A 24,694-nucleotide genomic window follows, 5' to 3' on the forward strand; every position below is an offset into this window, starting at 1 on the left:
GGGGAGGATAGAAGGAGGAGGAGAAAGCAGTTTTTCTCTTGTGACTCATAATTTAGTGAATTATACTAATAGGTTTTTTCTAACACTGACTCATCCTTGGACCTTCATAATGTGCCCAGCTTTGATTTTTCTACTTTTTCATTTAAAATTTCTTGATAAGTTAATTTATTTTGATTACCTGACAAACCTTTAGAATGCTAGAAATTTTCTTAGCCATTCCCTTAATTTCATTCTCTTTGATTTCCGTGGATGGAATACAAAGCTTTCTCTCAGCTTCTTTGCAGTCTTTCAGTGCCTTTGATTTTGGAAATGCTACCAGCACAACGACTGCATTTTCAGTGGTGGAAAGTTCTGATGTGTCTCAAAAGCAAGGAATCACTTCCCAGTGGTGATGTATGAGTCTCACAATAAACTATACTGTTACTTAGAATGCTGTAATAAGTTTTTGTCATAGAAACAAAGCAACAGAGGTTGCTAACATTTCCTGGAATTTCCAAACAAAAAGGAAAGAAAAATAATTCATCTAAATGCCTATTTGTCAGTCCAACATTGAAAGGGACCAGCCTTAAAAAATAAATAGTAAGTCAACCAGTACCAATACCGATATCCTTCATCTTCTTCGTAGCCAGCCTGACCCCAAAGAACTTCTTGGAGTAACAGAAGGTTAATTGAAAAGATAGATCTGCTTTGGAAAGCATTTGCATTTTAAGCAGAGATGGAATTTGGGGAAATGCCATGTAAATATCTATCATTCTACAAATCATAGTTATTGTTAGTGACCTGAAACCCTGAGCAGGTATTAATGGTTAAATAATGTCCATAGTTTTGTTTTCCAGGACTGCCTTTGTCCTCCATCCAGTTATCACCAGTACCTTGGCTTTTTTAGGTCTAAAGTACATAAGTTGCTTATATTTATTTGGGCAGTGTTTAAATTTGGAGGCAACCATCTTACAGGTATGATTTTCTTTCTCTAACAGAAAACAAATCCTTAATTCTTTATATATTTTATTATTTACACTTTCTTCCCTATATGCCACCAACCTTCCCACCATTTCTGTTTAAAGAAGATATTTATTATGTATGTATATTCCTTCAAAAAGATCTATATGTGCCCATGTGTACTCATGCACATGTGTACACATACATATAAGCACATGCACTTCTGTATATGTTCTTTACTCTTTTTCTTGACTCAGTCCCTCCTGAAAAATCACTTGAGTATGACAACAGCTAATACAAAAGATGATACTTTTTGGTAATGAGGTTTAAATTTACTTTAACATAACCACTTGACCCTAGGGGAATCTTGCCCCTGTGTGAATTGCACACTTTAGCTATGTCATTGTGTCTGATAACCCACGTAGAGAGTAATTTGATTACCTAAAAGAAATGTCAGAAAACAAAGAATAAATAGAATTTGTATTTTGGAAGCATGTTCATTCACACACTGGTAGGTCACATCCATTTCAGAAGTGAATCAACTGGGATATTGTTTGAACCTATGATTAGAACACTTATTCATTCATTCAACAAATATTTATTTATGGAGAGCCTTCCATATCCAGACACTGTGCTGGTTGTATCAATCAGCAAAGACAGACATGATTCTTGCTAGTAAATTTAACAACTTGTTTCCCACAAACAAAAGCCTTGATTTTTTTAGTATTTTCCATTTTCTGTTGTGTAAGTACTCCCACATTAGCAAATTTTAAGCTACCCATGTTCTGCATTGCCTGGTACATAGTAAGAGGTTGTTTTTCAGAAGTGGAGGGGGAGGGAAATAATGTGGGAAAAAAGAGAAAGGGTCATAAATGAACATGGATAAGGGACTCATAGACAAAGCCAAAGGGGGATAGGATTGAAGGTGGGAGGTGGAGGTGGGCAGGGCAGAGGAAAGTGGTGGTAGGAAAATGGAGACAACTGTATTCAAACATTAATAAAAATATATCAAAAATAAATAAATAGAATAAAAATACTTTTTAAAAAGTGCTAAATATCTAGTGAAGGGGGTGGGGGTAAAATTCAACTTGATACCAATTGGATTAGTTATTTTTGAATCTTCAGAATTGATCTTTCTTGTAAGAAATTCTTTTCTTTAATCAAGATGTTCTATTCTCAATTCCTGCACCTTTCCTCTGCACCTTTAAAAAGTGGAAATCATCATCATCATCTTCATTTCTTGATCATAATTATTACGAATAGGCTTGCTTTAAGAACACATGGAAAAGAAACTGGTGATCTATCATGAATTTGCTTGTGATATGTACTTCAGGGTGTGTGTGTATAAAAGTGTCAGAGAGCTGAGAGGGGTCTGAAAGGGTGTGCTAGATTTGGTATGGTTACCTTAGAAAGATGGGGAACTGACAGAAAGTTAGGCAACAAAGTGGTATTTTCCTTTTCCTCTTACTAAAAAGCTGTAAAGTTTGAAGAAAGAATTTGCATTGTTCCAGTTGAACAAGCATAGTTCTCACATGATGCTGGTCAAACAGTGACCAAATGCATAGTGGATACAAGGCAGTTATTTTGAGGGTCAGACACCAGACTGTATGAACCATTGTATATGATTGTAAATGATTGTTAAATTGTTCTCTTGGTGACAAGTGACTTAAACTACTGACAGAAGACAAAACAGAATTTTAACACTTGATAAGTATTACGGTAGCTGTAGAACAAATCATCTCAAAACAGTAGCTTAAGACAATGACAATGTTTATTTTGCTCACAGTTTTGTGCATTGGGTGGGGAGTGGTGGCTAGAAGGCTGAAGAAGAGTGACTGGTGGTGAATACTGGCTGTTGGCTGGGACCACCATGGGACTGTGGCTAGAACACCTACATGTGGCCCTTCCGTGTGGCTGCTTGCCTTGCCCCCACCATTGTGGCTGGGTTCCAAAGGCAAGTATCCCAAGAAAGAGCTAGGTGGAAGCTGTTATCAACTTTTATGACCTGACCTTGGAATCACACAGCATCGCTTTCTCTATATTCTTTTATTTAAGGTCATCAGAGCTCATTGCCCAGGTCTAAGAAGAGAAACAGACTCTACCTCTTTAGGGGAAAGTAGCAAGTTCTGCAGGAATGTGTGGGACTGGAAATATGAACATGGCCATTTTGGGAAAATACAACCTGGCACAGTAAGTCCTCTTCATCTCTGTCTGTACCACATATCTGCAGAGCAAATACGGAAAATTGGCCAGATCCTCTCAATTGCCCAGCTGAATGTGAGTATTTCAACTTCACCTTTACTCCAAAACCATATTTGTGCATTGTGAAAGCTTGTAATTCTTATTAACTAAATCCAAAAGAATTATAATATAGGATTATATGTTCCATGCTTAGCACAGCCACATTCTTTAATTTCTCTGTGTACTGTCAAGTTTATCTTAATCTAAAAAGGCAGATTAACAAATTACCTTTACTTTGTATGACTCAGGACATATTTCTTTTTCCTCTAAGCTTACTTCTCAAATTCAAAATAAAAAAGGCACAGAAAGTAGATTCATGAAAATGAATGTTTTGCAATGCAATTTCAAATATTCCTCTTAAATGTACATCGGTATCTCATTTGGTTGGTTGCCCCTCTGTTCTGTTGATGGTTTCCTTTGCTGTGCAGAAACTTTTTAGTTTGATGTAGTCCCATTTGTTTATTTTTGTTTTGTTTGCCTTGCCTTTGGGAAAAAATTCACAAAAACGCCACTCACTGATGTCCAGAAGCCTTAGTGCCTGTTTTCTTCCATGTATTTTATTGTTTCAGGTCTTATATTTAAGTCTTTAATCCATTCATTCTGAGTTAATATTTGTGTGTGGCGTAAAGTAGTGGGCCAGTTTTCCCAGAGCTATTTATTAAAGAGACTTTTCCTTCTTTATTTTATATTCTTGGCTACTTCACTGTAAAATTAGCTTGGGCTCTTAATTCTGTTTCATTCGTCTGCCTGTCTTATCTTTGTAGTACAGTTTGTAATCAGGGAGTGTGCTACTTTCAGCTTTGTTCCTTTGTCTCCCAATAGCTTTGGCTCTTTGGGGTCTTTCATGGGTCTATAAAAATTTTAGTATTCTTCTTTTTCTGTGAAAAAAAAATACCATTTGGGATAGGGATTTCACTGAATCTGCAAAGTACTTTAGGCAGTATGGACATTTTAACAATATTAATTCTTCCAATTCATAAACACAGAATGTCTTGTTTTCAAAGTACAGGTCTTTCATTTCCTTTAAGTTTATTCCTAGGTATTTTATTCTTTTGATGCAATTGTAAATTGGATAGTTTTCTTCATTTCATTTTCAGGTAGCTTTTTATTAGTATATGAAAATGCCACAGATTTTTGTATACTGATTTTGTATCCTGAAACTTTACTGTATTTATTTCCTATTTAAAGAAGTTTTTGGTGGAGTCTGAAAAGTTTTCTATATATAAAATTATGCAACCTGCAAATAGTCACAGTCTTTCCAATTGGGATGCTAACTAGTTGGTGCTAGAGAGAATCATTTTCCTTTTACTTAAGACATTAGAATGTTAAAATCTAGGGGATATTTTAAAGATGTCCAGCAAAACTTTGGCTGTCCTATACAAATTTTATTCTAGCTTTAGGTCTAGAGTTCTGCTTTGTAATCCCTCTGTCTGATGATTATGGGATGTTCTTAGACACTTCCTGCCCCTTTACTTTGACCTTAAAACAGCAGACTTTAAGCCAACTTAAGTGTTCTTCATGTCATAGATGGATAAGTTGCTTACTGCTCAGCACAGTATAGGATTATTTGGGGATCAGACTGACAGTAGTTCAAGTCTTGGTCCTACCATCTCTTCATTTTGAGACTGGTCAAGTTACTCCACATCTTTGAGCCTTATTTATTCATTCAAGTTGTTCAAAAGATGATCAGTGTAAGTGAGGTTTGCAAATCTAGAATGAGCTGGCACTGGCCTGGATGCTAAACAAAACAGACATAGTTCCTGCTCTGAAAGATCTCAGCTGCTGGTAGTTCACAAGAATGAATTTCCCATTATAATCCAGAGGATGAGTTGTCTGATGGGGATAACCCAGGCTTGGAAATGGGGCGCAATGTGCAGGAGGACCTTTTGGACAAGTTACATCAAATCTGAAATATGAAAAATGACTAGGAGTATTCAGACAGTTAAGAGTAACCCTGCTGAGGTCATGGCTACACACAAACTCTTTTCTTAAATAGCATTACATATATTGGGTACATAGGTTCAAGGTCATGACTAGCTGCACATTTGTATGTGACTAATGTTAAACTATAATGCTTAATCTGTCAGTTTGGTTATAACACATGTCTTGTAAGGAACTTTCATATGTAGGTACTGTTTGTAAGAATAAACCCCAACTACCTCCTGAATTTGTGTCTTCTAAAAATAGGCCCCCCAAATCCAATTTATTTGCATTTGGGGCAGATTGCACACTTGTATCTCATCTACCAAAAAAGAGAAAAAATGTAATTTTAGTTTCAAGTGTGCATTTCAATGACACTGTAAATTTATATTCACAAAAGCCTGACATAATAGAATATTATAGCCAAACAAAGTTTGATACTGTGGACCAAATGATAGGTATACATAATGTGTCCAGGAACACCAGAAGATGACCTATGGTTATATTCTACACAATTTTGAATACCACAGGAATAAATGCTCAGGCTATTCATATGCTGAACAGCACTGTGAAAATAAGGTACAGAATGTTTATTAGAAACCTTGTAACACAGTTAGTGTCAGAACAAACAAAAAGGTGTTCACAAATCTCTGCAGGTGTGCATAAGCCTGACACCTGAAACTTCATCAACTTCAAACATAAATTGAAGGAAAGTCTAATCCATAGATATGGCTCCCTCAACAAGCAGAAAAAGGAAAAGATGTGTTAGGTACTATGCATCCAAAATGAGTTGCTTATCAAAATATTTTTGCAAGTGTTGTGAAAAGTACTTCTGCCTTGAGCACAGCAAGATTGTGATGACTGTTACAAATGCTTTGCAAAGCCAGCTATTGAAGATTCTGATTAATGTTAAAGACATTTTGGGGTTGTATTTTTTAGCGATCTCCATGTTTCCATTATTTGAAAAGAAAAACTTATTCTTTATGTTTTTATATTTCTTTGTTTAATAGTTTCTAGATTATAACTGAAACAAGAAATCATGTATTTTGTTATATAAATATAATGAATGCCAATTTGCAGAGTTTTAAATTTTTTTTCACATTTCAGCATGTACTAGTAATGAATGTATCTCTCAGACACATGCAAACTACACTGTAATTTTTTTGACTGTGATCTCTGCAGGGTTAACTACTAGTGCCTTCACTTTCTTCCCGTACAATGGGGACACATCTACCTTGTAGAGTTGTAGTGATATACAGAGACAATGAATATAACAACATCAGGACTCTCCTTCACAGTTCAGTGTTGAGCCGGAAAACATGTATTGAGTGGATACCATCCTAGGCAATGGGGATTCAGGAATGAGTATAATGTCATCCCTATCCTCCTGCATCTTAGAGGCCAGATGTCTAGCTCTAGTTCTGTCTCCTCAGGCTACCTCTGTTATTGCTCTTGTCCCACTATGTTGCACTTGCCCATTCACATCTGAATCTTGAGACCACCAGCTAGTGAGGCCAGGAATGCTTCTCTCTGGTTCACTGTTGTATCTTGAACACTTAGCAGTTCTTAGTGTGTGGAGACCTTTGTCTTTCATCTTATCCCCTGCAGCAGATGCCCTTGATGCCCTGCCATACACTCTGTCCCTTACCTTTATCCCTTATCTTTTCAGCTTACAACTGCCCAACTTTCAACCACCAGTCACCACATTCATCTCCCTGATTGTTTGCTCTGGCTGCTGAAGCCCACTCAGCTCACACTGAGGGAGAAAGGCTGAAAGTCAGGGGAATTAAGCCACACCCAGCTGCACTCAGCTGTGGGGGATACAGTGGTGCATAATAGCCCAGCTCCCAGGCCTGGGTGGGATGACTCTGAGACACGTGGTCTAGTTACCCCATAGCAATAACTTGATTGATCACTTATGCTCCATTGTCTGTCATCCCTTTCTTATCTTACTTCCCTTACTTCCATACCAGGTAGACTCCCAAATAAACCACATATAGTTGTGGTTTATGTGGGGTTGTTTTTAAAGATTTTATTTATTTATTTTTTAGAGAGTGGGGAAGGGAAGGAGAAAGAGAGGAAGAAAAACATCAATGTGTGGTTGCCCCTCATGTGCCCCCAACTGGAGACCTGGCCTGCAACCCAGGCATGTGTCATGACTGGGAATCAAACTGGCAACCCTTTGGTTTGCAGGCCCGTGCTCAATCCACTGAGCTATACCAGCCAGGGTGTTTATGTGGTTTTGTTACACACAAAACAAAATGTCCACTCAGCATCCAAATCCATCTCCCATATTTAGGGAATTCTGCTACCTATAAAGAGTGCATCTTCCATGATAAGAACTGAAAAAGTCAGATGCAGGTACAGCCAGGGGTGGACCTATGACCTTGGCTTTGTCAAACAGATACACCCATTCTATTTTCTAAAGTGGAAACTAATGTCATGAAGAAGTGGGAAATGCCCAGAATTGATTCTGTTGACAGATGGTGCAGAGACAACTTGAATGGCAACTGTCAGCATCTAGTGTTGGTAGAAGATGTGGTATGACCAAAACCCTCAAGCACACATCCACCCAAAAGTGTACTTGGAGGGTTTTGAGCCCTGCTCCTTCCCTTGTGGTCTCAGAGCATGCATGGCTCTTTGGACCTATCAGAGAATCTTTGATTTTCCCAATATCTTTCTGATAAATTTCTTTCCTGCAAATGTCAAGGTTGGTGTTTTCAGCTTGTAACTAAGAATGCTGTCTGTCTTTGTCAGTCAGGATAGAGCCAGAAAAACAGTCCTCTAGGTCTTTCAGACAGATGGAATTTAATAGAGATAATGCGTTAAAGGGGCATGGAAAGTCTAGACACTCAAATGGGGAGCAATGAGTTACCCCACAGACTAGTAGCAGCTAGAAGCTGCTCCTAGGGCTCCTAGGCGGGGGGGGCTCCTAGGGCTGGGGGGACAGTGGAGGAGGAGAGCTCACTGTCTTTCAGGAGCTGGAACCACAGTAAGGGCTGCCTGGACTGATGACCAGTGGGGTCCAAGACCTGAAGATCCACAAGAAGGATGGAAGAAGGAGGAAAATTAGGCGTTCTTCTTTTACCCATCCTCCAATGATATACATCTCTCATAAACTGCAAGAAACCAGAAGTTATAGGGCAAGGGAGCCTGAATTGCAGAGTAGAACAGGGGACAGGCCAGAAATAGACCTGAAAGCCAACCAGCAGTTGACATGCACATATAATAAGAGCTCAAATAATTTTTGGCTGAATGAATGAAGAGAATAAGCAAGGAGAGGGCTGGGATGAGAACCTCATGTTATGCCAACTCTTAAAGAAAAGGGGACTAAGAGGAGTCTACCTAAAGAGAAGTCATCGGAGAGATAGGAGGAATCTGAGACAAGGGAAGTGTCCAGGATGGCAAAGTTCTGAAGCGATCACATCCGCAAGACTCCTCACTGGATTCCCACCAAATAGACCTCCAAATTATGCATCGCATCTGGGCAGGAGACTCAGTGCACATCTCTGAGCTCAGAGCATCGTAGCCTCTAATCCAGATGATCCCTTGGGTAAGTTGGGTTATTGGTGATAATAATACTGCTTGCTAACTTTTACTGGACAAGGTGAGAAGCAAGGAATAATGAAGATTTTAAATCCTTGGCAAAATAGAGAAACGTGTTGCAGCAGAGATCTTACTTGGTAAACTAGCGACCAGTGCATTCACCCTCACGGTTTAGATTTATGGGACTGTCTTCTATGACTTCCATAAGTAAATGGAGTGTGATGGCTTTGTTTGTGGCAGTAATGCCTTATGTGTAAGAGAAAACCAAGGTCTGTGTTGAGGGGAAGGAACGTGGTAGAATGGGAAGACTGAAGTTCCAGAAGGGCCTTTTTTCCATCTCAGCTCTGCTGCACATTGCCCTTCTGGTATTAGCCTGAGCTTTCGTTTCTTCCTGTTTAAAATTGGTATCATCATAATTCATGGCTTAGAATTATGATCATTTTTTTATAATTATGTGGTCAAAGCTTCTAGCACAATGCCCAGCACAGAATGGGTACTTTTGTTTCCTTCTGCAATCTCCCTTCTTTTTACTATAGCTAACCTGGAGTGGGGTGGGGGGATAGAGTGAGGACGTAAACTAAAATACTTTCTAGAAAAAAGGGGCTATTGAGGATGATCTGATTTTATAGAGAAATGCCTAAAGGATTTAAAACCCCAAACTCTAAATCCAAGGCCATTACTCAGAATCTCAGATGTTCTAAAAAAAAATGTTCATCTGCACTTATTTTGTTTCTTTGAAAATTCTCACTTCCCACAGCTGTCACAAATGCCTATTCATTTATTTTGTGTGGGATTTCGTTTCCCGGTGACATCTTAGTGTTTTGTGACCCAAGCAAGGCGTCCCTGTGACTCTGTCATATTGTTTCTTCCTGACACAGCCTAAAAATAGGATTGCCTCTGGGCCCATCACAAAGGATCTGGGCCTCTGCTGGGGTCAGCCCAGCAAGGAGGGTTGCCAAGCTACAAAACAAAACACAAGACCCCTCCTCCCTCTGCCTTTCTGGAGCAGCTGTCTCTAGCTCAGCTGTTGTAATTTCAGTTCCTTCACTAAAATCCAAACACATCTGTCCTGCAGACAGGAAGATGCCTAATGAAGTGACTTCCTCCCTGTGGACTAGACTTGTGGTTTTATTCAGCCCTTAAAGACAGCGTGGGGCCTGAGACCACGGAGGAGCCTATCCAGGGATGGAGGCAAAGCCCTCACTGGGTCACTGAGGTAGAAAAGTGCCATCCAGTGTGACACCTGAGGCTACTGCCATCAGGGTCTTCACAGCTTGGCTTGACTTTGAAACATCCTGTGGAGCTCATGTAAGATCAGGTCTCATTTAGGCTTTATTCTCCAACAGCCTTTTTAGCGCCAACACTATTTTTAACACCTTAAGTTCAGCACCATATTTAGTAGTTACAATCACTCCGTGAGGTAAGTACATTATGAGCCACATTTAATTGAGGGGAAATGTAAAGCACAGAGAGGCTAACTAACTCAGATAAGATCTTGTGAGGCAGAACTCGGATTTGAACCCAGGCAGTCTGGCATCCACATTCCTGAGCTCAAGCAATGCAACCTTTAATATAACTTTCTACACGTGCAAATCTACCATGGTCAGGCCCTGTCCCTTGGTTTCACCTGAATCACTTGTTTCCTACCCAGTTGTCAAACTAACTTATTTTCACTGTTATCCAGGAAATTTCCTTCATTTCCCTCCTGTGTTGATAACTTAGTTCCTGAGTATTGGTTTTGCTTTTTTATTTTAATTTTTTAATTGTTGTTCAAGTACAGTTTTGTCCATTTTCCTGCTACCACTTTCCACTTTCCCTCTTCCCATGCACCCCCACCTTCCACCCCCAATTCTTACCCCCTTTGGCTTTGCCTGTCCCTGTGTCCTTTACACATGTTCCTTGACAGCCCTTCCCCTTCATTCCCCCTCCCCCCTCCCCTCTGGTTACTGTCAGTTTGTTCTTTATTTCAATGTCTGTGGTTATATTTTGCTTGCTTATTTGTTTTGTTGATTAGGTTCCGCTTATCGGTGAGATCATATGGTATTTGTCTTTCATGTCCTGGCTAATTTTACTTAGCATAATGCTTTACAGTTCCATCCATGTTGTCACAAAGGGTAGGAGCTCCTTCTTTTTGCTGCATACTATTCCATTGTGTAAATGTACCAGTTTTTGATCCACTCTTTTACTGATGGGCGCTTAGGTTGCTTCCAGCACTTGGCTATATTAAATTGTGCTGCTATGAACATTGGGGTGCATAAGTTCTTGTGAATTGGTATTTCAGGATTCTTAGAGTATAATCCCAGCAGTGGAATTGCCAGATCAAAAGGGAGTTCCATTTTTATTTTTTTTTTAGGAAATTTCATACTGTTTTCCACAGTGGCTGTACTAGTCTGCATTCCCACCAACAATGTACTAGGGTTCCCTTTTCTCTACAACTTCGCCAGTATTTATTTTTTGTTGATTTATAATATATGCACTAATAGCATAGCACAAGGAGTAGTTTAAATAGAATTTCAGCTTTGGGTGTTGAAGGTGGGGCTTGATGCTTTCTCCTTGAGTCTCCTTGACTGGTGTGAAGTGGTATCTCATTGTAGTTTTAATTTGCATCCCTCTCATGACTAGTGATTCTGAGCAACCTTTCACATGTCTGAGCCCTCTGTCCTCCTTGGAGAAGTGTCTGTTCAGATCCTTTGCCTATTTTTTCATTGGATTGTTTGTCTTCCTGAAGTGGAGTCGTGTGAGTTCTTTACATATTTTAGAGATCATACCCTTGTCTGAGGTATCATTGGCAAATATATTTCCCATATGGTTGATTCCCTTTCATTTTGTTCATGTTTTCTTTAACTGTGCAGAAGCTTTTTATTTTGATGAAGTTCCATTTGTTTATTCTTTCCTTTATGCCCCTTGCTCTAGGGGACATATTGGTGAAAATACTGCTACATGGAAATATCTGAGATTTTCCTACCTATGGTCTTCTTAGGGCTTTTATAGTATCACAATTTATGTTTAAGTCTTCTGTCCATGTTGAGTTTATTTTTGTGTATGGTGTAAGTTGGTAGTTGAGTTTCATTTATTTTGCATGTAGCTGTCCAGCTCTTCCAACACCATTTGTTGAACAGGCTATTTTTATTCCATTTTATGCTTCTTCCCCCCTTTGTCAAATATTAACTGACATTTTTGGGCTCTCTATTCTGTTCCATTGATCTGTGTCTGTTCTTATGTCAGCACCAGACTGTTTTGATTACAGTGGACTTATAGTATTGTTTGATATCAGGTATTGTGATCCCTCCTTAGTTCTTATTTCTCAAAATTTCTGTGGCTATTTGGAGTTCTTTATGGTTCCATATAAATCTTTGAAATGTTTGTTCTATATCTGCAAAATATGTCAATTTTATTTTAATAGGGATTGCATTGAATCTATAAATTATTTTGGGTAGTATGGATATTTTGATGATGTTAATTCAAATCCATGAACACAATATATGTTTCCATTTATTTGTGTCTTCCTTCATTTCTTTCTTCAGTGTTCTGTAATTTGTTGAGTAGAAGTCTTTTACCTCCTTGGTTAGGTTTATACCTAGGTACTAGGTATTTTTCTCAGTGCTATAGCAAATTGGATTTTTTCCCTGATTTCTATTTCTGATATTTCTCATTGTTGGTATGCAAAAATGCCTTTGATTTCTGAATATTGACTTTGTATCCCATTTTTTTGTCAAATTCACTTATTAGGTCAAGTAATTTTCTGGTGTAGTCTGTAGGGTTTTCTATGTACACTATCATGTCAACTGAAAACAATGACAGTTTTGCTTCCTCCTTTGCAATTTGGATGCCTTTTCTTTTTGTTGTCTGATTGCTGTGGCTAGGACTTCCAATACTATGTTGAATAGAAACAGTAAATGAGGACATCCTTGTCTTTTTCCTGATCATAGTGGCAAAGCTTTTAATTTTTGTCCATTGAGAATGGTTGGCTGTAGATTTTTCATATATGGCCTTTATTCTGTTGAGGAATGCTCCTTCTATTCCCACTTTGCTGAGCATTTTTATCATAAATAGGTGCCGTACCTTATCAAAACCTTTTTCCACATCTGTTGATATAATCATGTGGCTTTTGTCTTTTGTTTTGTTTATGTAATGTATTATGTTTATTGATTTCAAAATGTTGTACCATCCTTGCCTCCCTGGGATGAGCCCCACTTGATCATGGTGTATGATCTTTTTAACATATTGCTGGATACAGTTTGCCAATATTTTGTTGCTTTTTCTTTCTTGGTTTGCCTCATTGCTTTAGATGGGGCCAGACTTTAGAAGACTTCTTGAGAAAAAGGTACATAAGAGGCAAATACTTTTTAGATCTCAAATGTCAGAATACGTTTGTATTCTATCCTGCTAGCTCTGGGTATGCTATTCACTGCCATTGTTATTCTTGATTATTTATATGGGATCTGTTTTTTTTCCTACTTTCTTGAAAGTTTTGCTAGCTTCCCAATGTTCTGAATGTTGACAACAGTGCTGTTTTGTTTTGTTTTGTTTTGTTTTGTTTTGCATTTGTGCTGGGTTCTCAGTAGGCCATTTCAATCTGGATGCTCATGTTTCTCGGGTCCAGAACATGTTATTGTAACATTTCTCTTGACATTTTTTCTCATTTGTATCCTGTTGGTAGGATGTTGGTCCTCCTTGTTTCAACTCTTTTCTCTCTGAACTTTTTTTTATAAAGAATTTGAGATATTTCCTTAGCTTTCTTTTCTAAATCTTTTGCAAATATATAAATTTACAAAATACACATGTTATACATAGTACTTTATAATCAATATGTAAATTACAAATATATAATTTTAGCTATCATATTTACATTTTTGAGAACTGTTTTTCACCCTAACAATAATCTCTGCATATTCTTTTTTTCACTTTCTTATAGCACCCTGACTTTGTTTTAAGGATAAATAACTTATTCTCTTTGTGGTCATTACCTATATTTTTATTAAAATGTTCTTTTTAGTGTGTAATCCCTTGCGTTTCCTTTGTTTGATGTCATTTTTATGTTACAGACTTTCTTCAAATGTTAAGTAATCCTTGGCTTTTTATTCATATATTAAAGTTAGGTTAAAAAAATGCTGATTGGAAGCTATATGTACTTGGACTTGGGTTCTCAGCTGTAAAGTGTACTGTAGAATAATTGGGTAATGAGTTGGCTTTTTATTGGTAGATTTCTAAATGTCAGTACCTATAGGCACATGAGCTACTTGTATAAAATTTTGTTGAAGTTTTGTGAGGGTGAGTTATATTATGACAGCACAAACAACTTAAAATTCAATGTGAGTGATGTGGGTTCCTAAAACTCTTTCTGCTACTTCTGTAACTTGGACTCCACCTCCCTGCCATATTGCTTAGCACTGCCTTCTCCCCACTACCTACTCACTTTAACATAGAGCTGCTTGGTTCACACTAACCCATGTATTTGACAAATCCTTCTACCCCTAATTGGCTCTACAAATTGTTTTCCTAAATGAAGACAGTTCTTTCAAAAAGAATTATTGTTTAGTTGGTGCCATATAACCAAGCATCAGCTGTTGAGTTAAAACAACTATAGGATAGCTATTGACTAAGTCAACTTCTGGATTGGTGCCAACTTCAGTGTAATTTTCATTTCCTCATAATGTTTAATTTTTGCACGTTGATGCATTCTACTCCTTAAGATAATTACATCTATCTTGAAGTACATCAATCTCCTTGTTTTAGTGACTTTGCTAAAAATCACATGTTTGTTTATCCTCTTGATGACTATTCTTGAGATTTTCTACATATTGGAATAGTCACACCAGAAAATTATATTGACTTCCAATTTAACTCTCTAGAACCCCTTGGCAAATTTACTTTTAAGGGCTCCTCCCCAGCCCTTAAGTGCTAGAAAAGCACCATAGTTGTAGATATAGCTGGATCCTTACTTAGCATAATTTCCTTTATGTGGGCCCCAATACTTGATTTGCAGGTCTAGTGTTACTAGACCTCCTAGCAACATTTGATATACTGGATTGCTCTCTGTATATCACATTCTTCTGATTTTGTTTCTATCTCCTATCACATTGTCCACTCTTTTCTCTTTTGTTAAGTCTATTTTTTCAACTTGGCCTCTGATGTGAGAGTGCTTCAGGATCTTATATTTGCCTCTTTTCTTCAGGCGATTCTATCCATACACTGATAACTCAGTATTTAACTGTGTTGTATCCCTGGGACTCCTGACTAGAGTTGCCTACTTGACATCTTTATGTAGATGTTCCATAGACATCTAATGCCTAGCCTGACCAGTACGGAACTCCTGAGTCACTGCTATCTGCACATACCCTAACTACCCCTCACATACCTCTTTTTCTCATTTTGTAAAAAAGCACCAACATCCAGCCACTTGCTCAATCCCAAAAATAGGACAATTACTCATGATTCTTCTTTTTCACTTAACCCATTTGTCTACAAGCACTATTGATTCTACTCCAACAAATACTTTGAACCTGTCCAATTTTCTGCATTTCTGTGACTCTTATCTCAGAGAAAGTCTTCATAATGTTTCTTCTGGACTACTGCAATAGTTTCTTACCTAGTGTCCTTGCTTCCTTTCTTGCACATAGCAACCACAGTTTTAGAAGTGCAAATCAGATCATGCCACTGTTTAAAATCCTACAACATTCTCTCTGACTTACAGAACTATTCATGCTCTCATACTTGCCTACCAGCCCTTCATTTGTTTCCTTAAAACACCAAGCTGACTCCCTCCCCAGAGTCCGTGAACTAGCTCTTCCTCTGCCTGGAGTGAGTGACCTTTTTTCTCCTTCTTGCCCAGTACAGTATTTCTTATCTTCCCATCTAAAGTGTCACCAACTCAAGTAGTCCTTCCCTGGGCACCTACCTACAGTCATCGATCACCCTATTTTAATTCTAATGGAAACACTTATCACTATCTGACAATTTAATTGTTTACTTGTTTGTAATTCTCTGTCTAGCCTCAACCAGAATGTAAACTCCTTGAGTGCAGTGACCTTATCAATCTCCTTCAAATAGCGTCATCACTGTCTGGCACTGATGACTGACTAAGAAAGCACTCAATGCCTGCTTTTTGAATGAATGGATTAATGAATGAAAGGCACTTTAGAAGCCATCTAGTCCATTTTTTTTTGAGGTGAGAAAATCAGAGACAAGCAACTTGCTAAAGATCATGTAGGTGGCAGGCTATGTGTCCTGTTTTAAATTTGTTCATTGTTATAGTGACCTCAACTACATCCAGTACCAACAATTTTTAATTATACTATTAGTTCCACCAATTTGATCAACTCATGGACTCACCCTAGGGTCTTATCAGCATTATCCAGTCTGAGTGTGCTACGCACAGAAGCCAACTATATGTTTTATTGTGTCAGTTGCCAGTGACTGGTCATCTTTATCTTAGGGCAGTTATATAAGCTTCATTCATAAACTTTGAGAGCTGACTTTTTGGCTATTCTCTCCTGTTAACCCACAACAAACCCACTTTTTACCAGACTAGAAGCTTGATAGTATTCATGCATAGGATAGAATTATAAATCTATTTCACTGTCAATTCAGTGACCCGGTTTACAGGGTAATTATGGTTTGGTGGAAAGAGCGTTTGCCTCGGGAAACCTGACTTTTTATCTATTTCCATTACTCAGAAGCTCTCTGATCTTAAGCAAGCTCTTAACATGCTAAGCTTCAATTTTGTTGCCTCCCCAGCTTTGCTCATTCTCTCTTGCTTTTTCTCCTTCTCTTTTTAGAATAATAAATATGAAATTCACTTCACAGGTATTAAGTGGATTAATAATCCAGTTAGTGGGATTAAATGAATTTATGAATATGAAAATATTTGCTAAATGTAAAATGCATTACAGACATGAGATTAAATGTAACAGATTGCTCATATTAATCAGTTCCTAATGTATTAAGTATATAACCAACAGTAATTGTGATTTTTAAAGTCACTATTATATGTCAGACTTTCAGAACAACTGTCTTCTTATCCAGTATTCCTTTTATTTTAATTACTTTTGATAAATTTAGGTTCACTGTAGCCAATACAAATAGTATAAAATGGGAATTGGGCGTCTCTGAGTTCTGGCCAAGATGGAGGCGTAAGTAGAAACCCTTCACTTCCTCACACAACCAAAAGGAGGATAACAACCAATATCACCAGAAAATCAAACTGCATGGAACTCCCACAACCAAGGAATTAAAGAAAAAATCAACCAGAACAGTCAGACTGGTAAGGCGGACCCCATGGGCTGACTCAAAAAAAACCGAGGCAGCTGGGGGGGCAGGGGCTGATTGCCATGCTCAGCAGAGCTGCATGGGAGGGAGTGACTTAAGGGGAAAACTGAGACACACAGCTGACTGTGGGCTACGGCTGGGGTTGCTGCAGTGAGAGATACTTCCAGTCTGACAAGAGAGTCTGTTGGAAAGTGCACTAGCGACAAGCAAGCAAGCTGCATTGTTCCCTCTCTGCCCCAAACCCCCACACACAGGCAGCGCAGCAAAGAGGGTTGCCCTGCCAGGGTGAATACCTAAGGCCCCGCCCCCTTACAGCTTATTAGCTGCTCCAAGACAAAGAAATATGGCCCAAATGAAAGAACACAGCAAAACCTCAGAAAGCAAACTAAGCGATGAGGAGATTACCAGGGCTTTAAATTCTTCATTAGATAGGTTGGCAATCAAAATGCTCACAGAACTGATTGAACTTGGTTGAAAAATGAAAGAACAAATGAAGATACCCAAAATGAAATAAAACAAAATATTCAGGGAACCAACAGTAACAAGAAGGAAACCAGGATTCAAAGCAACAATTTGGAACATAAGGAAGAAATAAACATCCAACTGGATCAGAATGAAGAAACAAGAGTCCAAAGAAATGAAGAGAGGCTGAGGATTTTCAGGGACAACACGAGAAGTTCCAATATCTGAATAGTAGGGGTGCCAGAAGGAGAAGAACAGCAGCAAGAAATTGAAAACTTATTTGAACAAATAATGAAGGAAAACTTCCACAATCTGACAAAGGAAATAGACTTCCAGGAAGTCCAGGAAGCCCAGAGAGCCCCAGAGAAGTTGGACCCAAAGAGGAACATACTAAGGCACATCATCATTAAGTTACCCAAGATTAAAGACAAAGAGAAAATCCTAAAAGCAGCAAGAGATAAGGAGACAGTTACCTACAAAGGAGTTCCCATAAGATTATCAGCTGATTTCTCAAAAGAAATCTTACAGGCAAGAAGAATACTTCTTGGAAAGAAGTATTCCAAGTCATGAAACACAAGGACCTACATCCAAGATTACTCTATCCAGCAAAGCTTTCATTTAGAATGGAAGGGCAGATAAAGTGTGTCCCAGATAAGGTCAAGTTAAAGGAGTTCATCACCACCAAGCCCTTATTATATGAAACATTAAAGGGACTTATCTAAGAAAAATAAGATAAAAAATATGAATAATAAAATGACAACAAACTTATAACTATCAATAAATGAACCTAAAAGAAAAACAATGAAAAGAAAAACTAAGCAAACAACCAGAACAGGAACAGAACCAGAGAAATGGACATCACACAGAGGGTGTTCAGTGGGTAGGGGAAGGGAGAAATAGGGGGGAAAAGGTACAGGGAAGAAGAATCATAATTAGTAGGCATAAAATAGATGGGAAGAGATAAAAAATGGTATAGAAAACAGAGGACTCCAAGAACTTATATGTACAACCCATGGCCATGAACTAAGTGGGGGTGGGACTGCTGGAGAGTTGGGAGGCAGGGTGGAAGGGAGATAAAAGGAGAAAATTGGGAAAACTGTAATAGTGTAATCAATAAAAAAATACTTAAAATGGAAATTGAAAGTATACCCTTTCACCTTGGACACCACAAATGTAACCCCTAGACCACAGGCAGCGAACACAAGGACTGCAGGCCGAATCTGGCCCTCCACCTTATTTTATCCAGCCCAGCACCTTGTTTCTACCAGGTGGCAGCACTGAGCTCTCGCTTAACTTAAGGAGTAGTTACATTCATACAGTCCTAAAATTATATTCAGCCCTTTGAAGGCAACTGCAAAGCTGATGTGACCCCCAGTGACAATGAATTTGACACCCCTGTCCTAGACATAAGCAGTTAGCATTAGCTTGCTGTTTTTAGTTATTAATTAAAAATACCAAACATAGTGTTGCAGGTTCGATTCCCAGCCAGGGTACCTGCCTGGGCTGCAGGCCATAACCCCCAGCAACCACACATTGATGTTTCTCTCTCTCTCTCTCTATCTCCCTCCCTTCCCTCTCTAAAAATAAATAAAATCTTTAAAAAAGAATAGCAAACATAATAGTTTAGTACTTGACTAAGAGTCTGGCATTGTTATAAACACTATATAAATTTATTTTGATGCTCACAGTAACCTTGCTCAAATATTACTATTATCCTAGTTTTATATGTGAGCAAACTGAGGCACAGATGGGGAACTGTCTTCCTGTGTCATGTAGCTAGAAAAAGACATTTGAGCACAGGCAATCTGGACCAAAGTTCATGCTCTTAGTCACTATAAACAACATACTTAAACACCTTTCCATGTAAGTATGTACAGATGTGTATAATTTTAGTACTTACAGAATATTTCATTGCATGATGTGTATTTTGTTTATCTACTCTCAATTGATGAGAATTTTGATCTCTTCCAGATTTTTCGTTACTAAAAAGAAACTGCAAAAAAATGAAAATTAAGCTACCATGGACAAGCCTAGTGCTTTTGTCTGAGTCTGGCTATCGCACGAATTCCTGGAGGTGGAGAGCCGAAACGAAGGACCCATGCACTAAACTGCCTTCCACACAAACAGTAGATTTTCATCTGGAGTCTACAAACCACAAGAATCACTGAGAGGACCTGTTATTACTATGTGCCTCTGTTTTTTTTGTTGTTGTTTTAAACTAATTTTAGCCCATGGCAAACAACATTTTAGGGAAGCATCTCCTCTCTCAGGGAGGTGAAGAGGGCATGGGCTAAGAGGATCTGGCAGCCTCTGCTCCTGCCACCTGCTACCCTGAGGCGCTGGAAGAATTACTGTGAGGTTGTCCCCCTTGCCTTGGACTGAGATATTTATTGGCTCTTAAAGATTTATCCAAGTGGAACCTCTAAACCAATATATAGTTTCACTCATTTGCACACCAGGGAGAGAGAATGATGAGAGCTGTGAGGAGTGAAACTCCACAGGATGTAATCACCCCTCACCCCACCCCTGCAAACTTTTTAAGAAATGGAGTATATCATTTATTTCCAAATCAGGTCTCCCTTTTTAACCAGAGTTTTTCTCAGTGCTTTGTCATGTGAAAAGTACATGATAAAAGGAAACTAGAAAGATTACTTTATCAACTACTATTTCATTCATCCACTATTTGGTTTGTAAGGGAAGATATTGAGTAAGATATTGTGCCTGCCCCCAAGAAACTTACAATCTCCTCCAGCTATTGTAAGAATGGAGCATGGAGAAAATGTCTTGCATTTAAAATAGGAGGGAATTTAAAGCAACAGGAAGAACATATCAGAAAAGTCAGTGCTACTATTTCCCTGTTTTCTTGATGGGAAAAATAAACCTTAGAGATGTTAAATGACTTAGTATAGCTTGTTCAGATAGAGAATGGTGAAGTCAGAGCTGAAAATTCGATTCCATTTCCAAAGGTCATGTATTCTCCACTGTGGTCTCCAGACCTGACTGGTGGAAGTTTCTAGGCCCATCTACTTAGCAAGCTGACATCCTTTTATGCACTCCAGGCATATAGAAATGCTAGATAATGTATAAACTATTTTACAGACATAGTGGAGGGAGGGACAAAATTCCCATGTGCTGAAAACTAAAGAACCACCCCATAAAGAATGTGGTTCATGCATGAGCTGGTGCCAAACGAAGGTGAGGGTATCAGACCTGGCTATAGGACCTAACAGCTGGGCACTGGAGTTTTTAAAACAGGTCTAAAATAAAAGACTTCTCCTTGGGCCTGTTTAAGGTGAAGAGTTGAAACTGAAATTCATTCCTAAAGTCTGAAGCAAGGAGGAGCTGCTCCCACCATATAAGGGGACTATCAATCATTGCTCACTTACTACAAACCACTGCTGAAATTCTCACCAACTAGGTATCTGAATGGGAAACTTCTCCATAATAAATGAAAATTTTAAAATACATATCATGCATAGATATAGAATTCAAATTTGAGATTATTTTCATAGCATAGGACTCCCAAATACAGATGTTAATATATTTAGATACTGTAACTATTTCAGACCAGTAAAATCCTGGAGTTCCTGGAAGAATCAAAAGTAAGAATAGTTTGAAGAGTTACCACCACATCTTAAAGCACAGAGTAATTCTGTGGGAAAACTGTATCCTAGCCAAAAATGTGCTTACAATTTAGAAGTACAAATCAAACAAGAAATGGTCCACTAAGTGGGAGGGTCCACAGACAGATGTGAGAGGTTAGCACCCCAATAACCTGAGATAATCTAACAATTGAAAGGTACTTCTACATTAAATATATTTATAAACATTAAGGAGTTCAAGAGAGAAAAACTTGATAAAAGAGCTACCAGTCAAGATGGAGATGTAGGTAAACATGCCTCACCTCCATACACAACTATAGCAAAAAATACAGCTATACTACAAAAGAAATATCACCCAGAATTGTCAGAAAATTGAGCTATGTGGAAGTCCAACCACCGAGGAATTAAAGAAGTCCTATTTATTCAGACAGGTGAGAGGCGCAGAGACATGAAACAGGTGGTGCCACACACACACGTGCGGTGGCTAAAAATCAGGAGGGATACCTTGGGAGCAAGGGATTGCAGCCCCACACTAGACCACCCAGCCCAGGGTTCCAGTGCCAGGAAGATAAGTCCCTATAATTTCTGGCTGTAAAAACTAGTGAGGGTTGGGATAAGTGAAGAAATTATGGGATTCTCAGGAGTCTTTTAAAGGGTTTGCAATGGACTTAGGACTTACACGGACTCAATCTCTCTGGGCTACAACACTGGGGCAGCAGCTGGAAGGACACCAGTGGCATACAGGGAGACTTGTAAGTGTCTGGCATCAGGGTAAGCCAGGGCACAGCTTCCTCCCAGACAACACTCCTGAGGCCAGGCAGTAGCCATTGACCCTTTTCTGAGCCCTCCCCCCTCCCCCACAGAGCCACAAAACAGAGACACCATATCTGAGACTCCATCAACCTAATTCACATGGTTGCTCTACCCTGGTGATTACCTAAGGCTCCACCCCATCCAACTTATAGGTGTACTTTTCTACATTAGGCCACAAAACTAAGGGAGTCAAAGCAGTTCTACCTAACAGAGAAACAAACACAGGGATGATGCCAAAATGAGGAGACATAGAAATATGGCCCAAATGAAACAGAACAAAGCTCCAGAAAAGAACTAAACAAAATAGAAATAAGCAATCTTTCAGATACAGAGCTCAAAACACTGCATGCTCAAGGTACTCCTTGGGTACTTCAATGGCATAAAAAAGACTTGGACAGAAATAAAGGTTATACTAAATAAAGAAAATTTTACAGGGAATCAATGGTAGAGTGGATAAAGCCAGGAATCATCAATGATTTGGAGCACAAGGAAGAAAAAAATATTCAATCAGAACAGCAAGAAGATAAAAGAATGAAGAAAAAAATAAGGATAGTATAGGCAGCCTCTGGGACAACTTCAAACATACCAACACAGAGGCTCACAGAGCTCACAGAGATGCCTGAAGGAGAAGAGAAAGAGCAAGAAATTGAAAACTTATTTGAAAAATATTGAAAGAAGCCCTGGCTGGTATAGCTCAGTGGATTGAGCATGGGCTTGGAATCAAAATGTTGCAGATTCGATTCCCAGCCAGGGCACATGCCTGGGTTGCAGGCCACGGCCCCTAACAACCGCACATTGATGTTTCTCTCTCTCTCTCTCTCTCTCTCTCTCTCTCTCTCTCTCATTCTCCCTCCCTTCCCTCTCTAAAAATAAATAAAATCTTTAAAAAATAAAAAAAATAAAGCAAAAAAAATATTGAAAGAAATCTCCCCTATTTGATGAAGGAAAATATACATACAAGTCTAGGAAGCAGAGAGAGTCCCAAACAAGATGGACACAAAGAGGCCCACACCAAGATACATCATAATTCAAATGCCAAAGGTTAAAGATAAAGAGAGAATCTTAAAAGCAGCAAGGGAAAAGCAGAGAGCTACCTAAAAGGATTTCCCATAAGACTCTCAGCTGATTTCTCAAAAGAAACTTTGCAGTCTAGAAGGAACTGGCAAGAAATATTGAAAGTGATGAAAAACAAGGACTTAAAACTTAGAGTACTCTAGCCAGCAAAGCTGTCATTTAAAATGGAAGGGCAGATAAAGTGCTTCCCAATGAAGGTAAAGATCAAGGAGTTCATCATCACCAAGCCATTATTATAGGAAATGTTAGAGAGACTTAGAAAAAGAAGAAGATTAAAATGATAATAAATTCATATCTATCAACAATTGAATCTAAAAAACAAACTGAGCAAACAGAACAGAAACAGACTCATAGATATGGAGATCATTTGGAGGGTTACCACTTGGAAGGGAGTAGAGTGAGAATAGGGGGAAAGGTGCAGGGATTAAGTACAAATTGGTAATTAAAAAATAGTCATGGGGATGTAAAATACAGTATAGGAAATGGAGTAGCCAAAGAACTTATATCATGACCATGGGCATGAAATAATGGGGGGATTGCTGGAGGGAGTGGGGGTACTGGGTGGAAGGGGCAAAGGGGAAACAATTGGCTCAATTGTAACAGCATAATCAATAAAATATATTTTAAAAAATTTCAGGAAGGAATAGGGTATAAAAATAGCATGCAGATATGAAAAAACTCATAGAACAATTTAAAAAGTTGTGAATAAAATTAAGCACAATGGCCTGCTTTAAGAACAGATTGCACAGTTAGAAAAATTTATGATATGACAGATAAACCTGAGGAAACTATCCAGAGTGCTGCAGTGCTGCAGAGAGATAAAAAGGTATAAAATCCAGAAGACAGGTTTAAATTAGAAGATTCAATTTAGGTTTAATGGGACTTTCAGAAGGAGAAAATGGGAGAAGGGGCAGTATTTTAAGTGAAAATGGCTGTGAATTTTCCAGAACTAAGAGAAGCCATGAAAGCTCAGATTGAAGAAACAGAGAGTCCTGCACACAATATACAAATCTACTCCTAGATCCATCATACGAAAAGCAAAACACCGAAAATAAGCAACATTAGCTGAAGTAGAGAAAAAAAGATAATATACAAAGGAACGATCATTAGAAGAACAGTGGACATCAGCAAAATAGAGATCAGAAGGCAAATCTCTCTGATTATCAGAATCACCTGAGAAGCACATTGAAATACAATATTATGTTTTTTTTTCCCCAGATGCTCTGGATGGTATTTAGGAATATGCATTTTTAAAAAGCTTCTCTGGTCATCAGGTAGGTTTAAAACCCTTTTATTACTTAGCATAAAATACATAAGCACACACATAAGTTCATGTACAATTGTCCTTCAGTATCCACCAGGGATTGGTTCCACAACCCTCTGCGGATACCAGAATCCATGGATGTTCCAGTCCCTTATATAAAATGGCCTAGTATTTGCATAAAACTTACTCACATACTCCCATATACTTCAAATCTCTCTAGATTACTTATAACACCTAACGCAGTATAAATGCTATTTAAATAGTTGTTAGGCTGCATTGTTTAGGGAATGTTGACAAAAAAAAGTCTGTGTATGTCCAGTACAGACTCAATCATCGTAGGCCTAACTGCATAGTACGTGTCAGCAGCAATGTCACATTATCTTGTTGAGCATTTCTGTTGAATCTGCAGATGTCGAATCCACACATACGGAGGGTGGATTATACTCATACACACTGATCTCAGGAGTATGGTAGTAAAATTACCCACTACCTCCACCCCCTAGAAAAATGGAGAAGTTGGATCTATAACCAAGGACCATTTCTAAAGTCTTTTTCTTTCAATCTC

General features: G+C 38.5%; 1 long non-coding RNA gene across 1 annotated transcript; it reads left to right on the forward strand.

Moving 5' to 3' along the window:
* The first annotated feature begins 2,952 nt into the window (after positions 1 to 2,952).
* LOC118499689 lies at positions 2,953 to 16,943 on the forward strand. Its single transcript, XR_004902197.1, has 2 exons — positions 2,953 to 3,216; positions 16,708 to 16,943. It is a non-coding gene; the product is annotated as an uncharacterized LOC118499689 (long non-coding RNA).
* Positions 16,944 to 24,694: the final 7,751 nt, after the last annotated feature.

Source organism: Phyllostomus discolor, chromosome 3 (genome assembly GCF_004126475.2).
Source record: "Phyllostomus discolor isolate MPI-MPIP mPhyDis1 chromosome 3, mPhyDis1.pri.v3, whole genome shotgun sequence".
Classification (NCBI taxonomy): Eukaryota; Metazoa; Chordata; class Mammalia; order Chiroptera; family Phyllostomidae; genus Phyllostomus; species Phyllostomus discolor.